Here is an 11,240-nt window from a genome sequence, read left to right as displayed (position 1 = left end):
CTCTCTCTCTCTCTCTCTCTCTCTCTCTCTCTCTCTCCTCTCTCTCTCTTCCCTCCCTGTATGTGTGTGTGTGAGTGTGTGTGTGTGTGTGTTTGTGTGTGTGAGTGTGTGTGTGAGTGAGTGTGTGAGTGTGTGTGAGTGTGTGTGTGTGTGTTTGTATTAGTGTGAGAAGCTATCATTCATATTTTTACGCAAAATTCTGAATCATTTGTGATTGATCGCCTCGAAAGGGTATTATGTTGGTTGACGTGAACCAGATCCCAAGTCACAGGTAAAAGAATCAGAATTATGTCAGTTTCCTTTCCACACTTTAAAGATACTTTCTAGATTATTACTTGCTACCCAATGAGACACGGTATCAACTTGGTCTAAATCTCTTACAACGGACTGTCCATCCAATTTCTAGCACCTTTGTGCGGCTATGTGGTCAAGTGGTATGACACTCGTTTTCGGATCGGAAGGTCCTGGGTTCGAGCCTCGCTCGACGCATAGTTGAGTCCTTGGAAAAGACTCTTTACTCACATTCTCTCACCGTACTCAGGTGTAAAATGAGTACCTGGCCGTTAACAGCGTTGTCTTTGTCCGAAAAATTGTAATATCGCCTAACAGGCGTCATGTCTCGTACTACATGTTAAATGTTGCTGTTGACCAGGGACCCCTTGTAAAGCGCTTTGAGCACGTTAAGTGGATATCGCTCTATATAAAAGCTCAAATTATTCCATCCCGACAATTTACCGTTTTGACACGACTGGCCACATTTTACACCCAAAGAAAAAAAAATTATAATAATTCCGGTTTTGTTTTGTATTTTTGTTAGAATATTTGATATTTAAATTTTATTTGATTTGTAGCCTTTTTAATTTCACCTAAATTTGTAGAAAGAAATACCTTAAGAGTGTTGTACTATAGGTAGAATGAAGTTGACGTCACTTGGGTCTTTGTTATTGGTTTGGGTTTGTTTTTTTTTTTTTTGCCGTCCATGTTTATAAGTAATTCTCACTAAACTGTATCAACCAGACTATAAACGTTCATGGTTACACACAGTTTTGTGTTTTGGTCCGTTATACTCCTGGATGGCAATACTATCTATAAGTAGTAGGTTGCATGGTTGTATCTATCATGTATCTGTTCAGGTTGGTATTGATAGAATGCGCTTGGTTAAGAAGCTCACAACACTGCCATCCGGAAGTATTTTGGAACAACACCAACACACAAAACTCTGTGTAACCTTGAAAGTTTATAGTCTGGTTCATACAGTTTAGTGAGAATTACTCATAAACGCAGGTGGCAAAAAAAAAACAATAAAGACCTAAGTGACGTCAACTTTGTTCTATCAATAGCCTGGCTTATACAGTTTAGTGAAAATTACTGATGAACGCGGATGGCAAAAAGCAAGAACAAAGGCCTGATTGACGTCAACTTCATTCTATGTGTGTGTGTGTGAGTGTATGTGTGTTTGTGTGTGTGTGCGTATATGTGTGTGTGTGCTTATGTGTGTGAGTGTGTGTGTACGTATGTGAGTGTGTGTAGTGTGTGTGTAGTGTCTATAAATAGCCTAATCAATCTGAGATGCGTAAGAGAGTCATCCTAACTGCTGCTGACATCAATAACTGAAGACATTAAGGACACACCCCACTGGTCAACGGGGCGACCTTTAACCTTTTGGTGGCAGGGATCGATTTTACTCTCGAAATGAGGTTGATGATGACGACGACGATGTTGATGATGATGATGACGATGATGATGATGATGATGATGATGATGATGATGATGATGATGTTGATGGCGGTGATGATGTTGGTGGTGTTTGTGGTGGTGGTGAAGATGATGATGATGATGATGATGATGATGATGATGATGATGATGATGGCTGTGATGATGGTTGTGATGATGATGATGATGATGATGATGACATGATGACGATGATGATGATGATGATCATGATGATGATAATAATAATAATAATAATAATAATAATAATAATAATAATGATAATAATAATAATAATAATAAATTAATAATAATAATAGTAATAATAATAATAATAATAATAATATAATAATAATAATAATAATAATAATAATAATAATAATAATAATAATAATAATAATAATAATAAAAATAATAATAATAATCTATTTCATCTTTTTGGAAACTCTTTGTACGTGACGTATTACAGTTTTCACCAAGAGAGCAGTAATAGCGATGCCAACCGGGCTTCATATAAATCCCAAGTTACATCGCCTTTACTGCTGTCTTGGTGAAAACGGCCATGTTTGCAGTCGTAGTTTTGTATATTATTATAGGTGATGCAAGAATTTGGGGTTTGAGAGTCAATAAGCACGATCTATATTACCTTTCCATGTGCTCGAGGTCATTGGTCACATTGCAAAGTGTGCTCATAGTGACCCACTTAGTGAAAAGTGTTCACAGTTTGAGAAATATCCAACGTCACAATGTGTCATTTTGCTCAGCTTGACTCATGGGTATTTTTACAACTGTCATAAACAAATCAGCGTATTCAGATGCATTGAGAAATGTCCAATCGTTGTACAGCAACAAATCATGTGATTGATGACGAGGTTGGACGAAAACATGAATATAGATCGTGTGCGCTAGGCTAAGAAGCTCACAACATTGCCATCCGGAAGTATAACGGACCAACACACAAAACTATGTGTAACCTTAAACTTTTATATAATCAGGTCATAAACGCGGATGGCAAAAAACAAAAACCAAGACCTCAGTGACGTCAACTTCATTCTATCTATAGATCGCTCCCATTCCGTCAGCATAGGGTTAATACTTGTCGTTAATAGTGACATAAGATAATTTCACGAACGTATCGTTTTTATTGGGTGGAGACCTCTGTCAGCTCTTAGCTTTTCGTAATATTGGGCATGACATTAATATGTAAAGCATGCCACAATTTGTGATCGATTTTTGTTTGGTTTCTTTGATTCAAGGACGCGTAGGGGAAAGGTGAGTGTGTGTGTGTGTTGGGGGGGGGGGGGGGGGGTGGCCTTGTGGTTAAGCCGATGCACTGCAAAGTGAAATAACACCGGTTCAATTCCCGCAATAGGCTGTTTTTAATTGAGTCAAATTATTTATAAATAGCATCAAGGGTGTATCTAGTGTTCACAGTGAAACGAGTTAATTATGTACACATTTATTCATTCAGAATTGATGTTTATCATTAATTATGTCCCCTTTAATTTGATGAGAACTGAAATTAAATGTGAAAATCTTTAGGAAATCCTGAGAGGAAAATTTTTTACACGAGCATTTGTATAGCGCAATATCCACTAAACGTGCTCAAACTGCTTTACAAGAGCTCCCTGGCCAACAGCAACACTTAACAAGTAGGACAGAACATGACGCCTGTTAGGTGATATAACACATTTTTTTGTCGGACAGAGACAACGCTGTTAACTCACTCAATCCTAGAGGCTTTTGCTACGTTTCAACATTGGAAAATTATGTATTAAAAATGAGCATGTACATAGATAGTTTCATTCAACTACCATTTACATGTAAAAATTAAGAACATTAGCTTTGTTACTACGCATATAATTTGTTTCAGAAGAATGTAATAAATGGGCACGGGATAAAAGTAACCCCGGGTATACTACGGATATATTCGTTGTTAGGGTTGAATGAGTTAATGGCCAGGTACTCGTTTTATATTCCGTTTAGATTGAGACACTGAATGGATGACTGATCAATCTACATTGCTGCACACACGTCGTTTGGAATGCATTATGGGTGGGATGGGATGGAGTCAGCGACTTCTTATAGATAGTATGCAGATGACGTCACTCAGGCCTTTGTTATTGTTTTTGCCATCCGCGTTTGTGAGTTGTTCTCACTAAACTGCATTAACCAGACTATAAAAGTTCATGGTTACACAGAGTTTGTGTGTTGGTCCGTTATACTTCCGGATGGCAATGTTGTGAACTCCTTGGCTAAGCGCATTCTATCTATATTACATTTCCATGTGCTCGAGGTCATTGGTCACATTGCAAAGTGTGCTCAAAATAACCCGCATAGTAAAAAGTGTTCACAGTTTAAGAAACATCCAACGTTCCAATTGGTCATTTTGCTCAGCATGACTCATGGGTATGTTTACAACTTTCACAAATATAGCAGCGTGTTTAGATGCATTGAGAAATGTCCAATCGTTGTTCAGCAACAAATCATGTGATCGATGCCTAGGTTGGACGAAAACATGAATATAGATAGTATGCGGTTGGCTAAGAAGCTCATAACATTGCCATCCGGAAGTGTAACGGACCAACACACAAAACTGTGTGTATCCATGAACGTTTATAGTCAGGTTAATACAGTTCAGTGAATATTACTCATAAACGCGGATGGCAAAAAACAATAACAAAGACCTCAGTGACGTCATCGTCGACCTATCTATAGATCGCTCCCATTAACTTTGTTCCGTGATCTCTGTCTTCTTTTATGACGATTTGTTTTTGGTTTGTATCAGGCTTTTAGTTAACAAAGGCTACGGGATGGAGGGGGCGCTATTTTGTCCATTAGACGCCGAGGTCGTCATTTTACAATCATTGTCACCTACTCGGTCACTGACACCGCTCAATATCGCTTTACTTTTGATATAAGATGGGACACCAACCGCCTATTAATCGTTCATTATCATGATATATAAAATATTACACGTATAATACATAATATAATATAGTGGTCATTAATGACTAATGAGGAACGCATGAATAAAAGGGCTCGGTTAATAAAGCTGATAGGGAATGAGATTAGTGGAAGAGTAGCGTCCCTTGATTGGATGTCACCCATAGTCTGTGACGTCACCGGCGGAAAAGTTATTAGAGAGAGAACGTCTTATTTGGTTGTGCTTCCGCGAGGACGAGAGACGCATGCGCACAACCAACATGACGTTCTCTTTCTAATAACTTTTCCGCCGGTGACGTCACAGACTATGGGTGACGTCCAATCAAGGGACGCTACTCTTCCGCTAATGTCATTCCCTATTGATTGGGGTTGATAATAACAATAATTAGCAGTTAATTATTATAAACAATAAACAACCCGATCAAGGGAGAAAACCTTTATGACTCAACATTCGGATATGACATATGAACTTTGATGGACATAACATGCAGTAATACTCTTCAACAGTCGTAACGTCACTTCCTTCCTAATGACGCATGGTAACTAAGTAACACTGGCTCTAAACTATCGGAACAATGGCGGACGCCCGTATGAAATATTTCTCCGGCGAGCATAAAAGCGTATTCAGGGAAAAAAAACCCCATAAATTTGATCATGTTTTGACTTTTACACATTCTGATCACAAGGCATATGAAAAGTTCTAGCCAGCATGAAGAATAAAAAGTAATGATTTTCTTTGTTTAGAACCAAGATGGCCGCCGTTGCCGGGCGGCGTGACATCAGATTACTGAATCCAATTAGCAGCAATAATTAGCAGTTAATTATCATAAACAATAAACAATCCGATCAAGGGAGAAAACCGCTATGACTCAATCTATTCGGATACGACATCTGAACTTTGATGGACATAACATGCAGTAATTGCTAATACATACTATCATTACGTGACCAGTCAGCTCAAAGCGGTATCAAGGTGGCAATGATATCATTTAACTCTCTCCTTACAAGTCATTTTCAGAATTTTCCCTGAAACTTCATACCCACCCAACACACAAATATATTTTTTTCTACTCAAACAGAAAAAGGAACAAGTACATTCCATACATATAATTGTCCAGTGTCTAATTCTTATCACAAGAACAAAATATTTTCTTTATACTTTGTGATGTACAAAATATCAGAATGAGAAAACTGTTGGTTGCATTGTAACAAAATGGAAAGGAGAGGGTTAACCCTCTCCTTACCAGCCATTTTCAAGATTTCCCCCAAAACTTCACACCCAACTAACACCAAAATATATTTTATCACTCAAACACAATAGCAGTAAAATTCTTGCGATACATAATTTCTTTAGTAAAACAGGCTCTACAACACATTGTTCATTTTCTTTAAATTTTATGATGTATTAAATAAATTTGAATAAGAAAAATGTTGGTTGTATCGTAACGAATGTGACGATTTTCCTATGGATGGTAAGGAGAGGGTTAATAGGAAAAGCAATCAATTTACTTAAGTTGTTTACGTAATGGCAAAGTGGTGAGATAATCGTTTCGTTACGAAAAAAAAATTAATAAAAAAACAAAACAACGTAACCCGTAACATTTCGGACTCAAAATACTTCCTCCACAAACTGTCTTTTTCCGCTTCTTTAAAAAAAAAAAAATACCGTTTTAACCATTTTTATTTTTGTTGTTGTCTGAGGAAAGGTTTTGAGTCCGAAACGCAGAGAAACGATCAGTGTTGTGTACAGTGTTCTGTTTTAAAGCTGTTATGTCATTCATTATTTTTATTTTTTTCGTTCAAAACTTTTCATGGTTCACAGCTTCTGGCAGCTTGGTATCCACTTCAAATTTGGTTAAAAAAAAGTCTAAGTAAATGGGAGTGATCTATATTCATGTTTTCATCCAACCGAGTCATCAATCACATGGTTTGTTGCTGTCCAACGATTGGATATTTCTTAACAAATGTAAACACACTGCTTTGTTTATGAAAGTTGTAAACGTACTCATGTATCAAGCTGAACAAAATGACCTATTGTGATATTGGATAATTCGAAAACTGTGAACACTTTTCACTTTGGAGGTCACTTGAGAACACATTCCAATGTGACCAATGACCTCGAGCAAATGGAAATGGAATATAGATAGTATGCGCTTGGCTAAGAAGCTCATAACATTGCCATCCGGAAATATAACGGACCAACACACAACACTGTGCGTATCCATGAACGTTTATAGTCAGGTTAATCCAGTTCAGTGAGCATTACTCATAAACGCGGATGGCAAAAAACAATAACAAAGACCTGAGTGACGTCATCTGCATACTATCTATTAATCATGCCCATTATCCGATTTGGAAACACATTAGCTTTAGAATACAACAACGTTTCGTCATCTCTGTATAAATACTTCGAATAAGTATCAACATATTGATAGTATGCGCTTGGCTGAGAAGCTCACAACATTACCATCCAGAAATATAACGGGATCAACACACAAAACTATGTGTAACCTTGTAGTTTATAGTCTGGTTGATACAGTTTAGTGAAGATTATTCATAAACGCGGATGGCAAAAAACAATAACAAAGACCCGTGTGACGTCAACTTCATTCTATCTATAGATAGTATGCAGATGACGTCACTCAGGCCTTTGTTATTGTTTTTGCCATCCGCGTTTGTGAGTTGTTCTCACTAAACTGTATTAACCAGACTATAAAAGTTCATGGTTACACAGAGTTTGTGTGTTGGTCCGTTATACTTCCGGATGGCAATGTTGTGAACTCCTTGGCCAAGCGCATTCTATCCATACAATTAAGTGGGAATTACTCACAAACATGGATGTCAAAAAACAGTAACAAAGACCTGTGTGATGTCAACTTAGTTCGGTTCTAAATTTAGTTCGAAGTTGACGTCACTAAAGTCTTTGTTATTGTTTTTTTTTTACCATCCGCGTTTATGAGTAATTCTCACTTAACTGTATTAACCAGACTATAAACGTTCAAGGTTACACACAGTGTTGTGTGTTGGTCCCGTTATATTTCCGGGTGGCAATGTTGTGAGTTTCTTAGCCAACGCATACTATCTATATTATGCTCAATCGATTTGACATTTTTAAAAGCTGACAGAAAACCAAGAAATCACATCACTGTTAACACATAGCACGACACAAATCCGTAATATAATATACACATAAGCGAATATTCGTCATTTCCTTTACACATATTTTTTCGAAGAAGTTTGAGAAAATGACGAGACAAAAAAAAAGTAGAGAATGAGTTGCACCGATCCCTTCGTTCGCCAACTGGCTGTCCTCGTGACACAATAAAATGACCTTTCCAAGAATGACTTCTTGTTAGGTCGCATGTTAAACGTATACCTGTGGGCAAGACCTTAGTCATCTTTCATTCATAATAGAAAACAAATTGTTTCCGATAAAACGTCAGTGATTTTTGTTATTAATGTCGTCGTCGTCGTCGTCGTCGTCGTATTCCATCATCTTCAGTATAGAATGAATGCAATTGTCGTCACTCGGCTCTTTGGTATTGTTTTTAGACCGCTAGTAAGGTGATTAGTTCTCCTTCTTTTGTGGCTTAACATTGTCTATGCAATGTGTGATCTGTGAATTTTGTTTACTCATAGATATCGCCAAGCCCTTTAAAAAAATGTGAGCTTTTATATAGCGCAATATCCAGTAAACGTGCTCAAAGCGATTTACAGAGGGGCCCTGACCAGCAGCAACACGTAACATGAGAGTGATACATGACGCCTGGTAGGCAATATTCCGAATTTTTTATCCGACAGAGACAACGATGTTAACGATCAGGTACTCATTTTACACCTAAGTACTGTGAGAGATTGTGAATAAAGAGCCTTTTCCAAGGACGCAACCATGCCCGTGCGAGGCTCAAACCCAGGACCTTCAGATCCGAAAGCGAGTGTCATACCACGAGACCACATAGCCGCTGTTTCCATGCCCCCTTGATAGTGTTTAATGCGTTGTACACCAATAAGGTGACAAATGCCTTCATTTTATGTGTTCGTACGATTCATCTGGCGGGCATGATAGGTGAGTATTTTGCCCAAACGCAAAACATCGACATATAGAACGAAAATTACGCCACTCAGCTCTTTTAAAAAAATGTTTTAGACAGCTATTTTGGTGGTTAGTAAAAAAAAAAATTTAAAAAATAAATAAATTGAGCATTTATATAGCGCAATATCCACTTAACGTGCTCAATGCGCTTTACAAGGGGTCCCTGGTCAACAGCAACATTTAACATGTAGGACGAGACATGACGCCTGTTAGGCGATATTACAATTTTTCGGACAAAGACAACGCTGTTAACGGCCAGGTACTCATTTTACACCCGAGTACGGTGAGAGAATGTGAGTAAAGAGTCTTTTCCAAGGACTCAACTACGCGCCGAGCGAGGCTCGAACCCAGGACCTTCCGATCCGAAAGCGAGTGTCATGCCACTAGACCACACAGCCGCACATAATCATAGTAATCACTAAATCATATCAGACTATAAACGGTCAAGGTTACACATAATTTTGAAAAAGTATTTCACCTAAACGCGGCCATCTTGGTTCTAAACAAAGAAAATCATTACTTTTTATTCTTCATGCTGGCTAGAACTTTTCATTCCCTTTTCATATGCCTTGTGATCAGAATGTGTAAAAGTCAAAACATGATCAAATTGATTGGGTTTTTTTCCTCTGGATACGCGTTTAAACTTGCCGGAGAAATATTTCATACGGGCGTCCGCCATTGTTCCGATAGTTTAGAGCCAGTGTTACTAAGTTACCATACGTCATTAGGAAGGAAGTGACGTTACGACTGTTGAAGACTATTATCATCACTAAGTCTAAGTAAACGAGGGCTATGAACGCACTGGCTGGCCGTCGTAGGCTGAAAGCGTCTTATAATAATAGCCTTCAGTCAACATTTGTGACGTCACTTTGGAAAGCTTATTGGTGTAAAAATTAGCGATGAGAGCGACGCCACCTGTTGGCTTTTTGGCTGTGACGATAAAATTGATGTGCACATCATAAGGTTTTGGTAGTGGTCGATACCTAGTAGGTAGGTAGGTCACGATTTTAACAAGTAAACCAATAAAACTGTCACTTCGACACAGATCATTATATCCGTACTTCTTTAGAACGTGCTGGTAGTTTTAACTCACTCAGTCCTAAATTTAAAAAAAAAACCCCAGAAAAAACAAAGAAACCAAAACATACAATCAACAAGGAAATCATTCGAATTGATAATAATTCGAAAAAGCAACAACAACAACAAAAATATTACGACGGGAAGGACGACGGTGGCTATGACAACAGCAACAACAACAACAACAACACAAACAACAACAACAGACAATAATAGGACCATGCTTCGATAAAGCCCAGTTCGTTTCGTGCCCCCCTCCCCGCATCACAGCAGTGATTGTATAGCTATCTGGATTTACGTTAGATTTAGCTGAAACCGTCATATCCCATTGGTAGCAAGTAATTGATAAAAAAAAAGATAAAAATAAGACAGTTCCCTTTATTCATCCCATAGTGGAAATGTGTCTCTAGGGCGGTCTATTCCAAGGGAAGACTGGAATAACCCAGGCGTTAGCCGCATTGCAGTGTCGCAAATTGAACTAGGGCGAGGTGACTTGCTCAAGGCTACACAGCGCAGCGGCGCGTGATGGAATTCGGTACCTTTCGGAAACGAGGCAAAGACCGTTCCACTGAGCCACGCTGCCCCTAATTGATAATCCTCTTTGAACGCTACAGAAATAGAGCTAAACCAAAGTTCAAAGTTTCAAAGTTTATTCAATCTTAGGCTTTCGCCAATAAATCAACAATTTGATGACAACATACATGAAAGTGGAAAAAAAAAAAAGAAAAAAAAAAGGTAAATGGAACCAAAAAATAAACTGATACACCACACAAAAATACAACAATCAATACCATCAATACGCACAATAATAAGAATAAGAATAATAATAATAATAATAATAATAATAATAATAATAATAATAATAATAATAATAATAATAAGAAGAAGAAGAAGAAGAAGAAGAAGAATAAGAAGAAGAATAAGAAGAAGAATAAGAAGAAGAATAAGAAGAAGAATAAGAAGAAGAATAAGAAGAAGAAGAATAAGAAGAATAAGAATAAGAATAAGAATAAGAAGAAGAAGAAGAAGTGAAGAAGAAGAAGAAGAAGAAGAAGAAGAAGAAGAAGAAGAAGAAGAAGAAGAAGAAAAGAAGAAGAAGAAAGAAGAAGAAAGAAGAAGAAAGAAGAAGAAGAAGAAGAAGAAGAAAGAAGAAGAAAGAAGAAGAAAGAAGAAGAAAGAAGAAGAAAGAAGAAGAAAGAAGAAGAAAGAAGAAGAAGAAGACGAAGAAGAAGAAGAAGAAGAAGAAGAAGAAGAAGAAGAAGAAGAAGAAGAAGAAGAAGAAGAAGAAAGATAATCCTCTCTGAACGCTACAGAAATCGAGCTAAACCCCTGCTGAAGGGGGCTCGTGACTCAACTACAAGTAAATGGATTATAGTAGTATAGATAGTATGCGCTTGGCTAAGAAGCTCACAAC

This window comes from Berghia stephanieae, chromosome 11 (genome assembly GCF_034508935.2).
Source record: "Berghia stephanieae isolate SIO BIC M18660-M18661 chromosome 11, UCSD_Bste_1.3, whole genome shotgun sequence".
Taxonomy (NCBI): domain Eukaryota; kingdom Metazoa; phylum Mollusca; class Gastropoda; order Nudibranchia; family Aeolidiidae; genus Berghia; species Berghia stephanieae.
The sequence above is the reverse complement of the archived record's forward strand: the minus strand, read 5'-3'. Positions refer to the sequence as shown.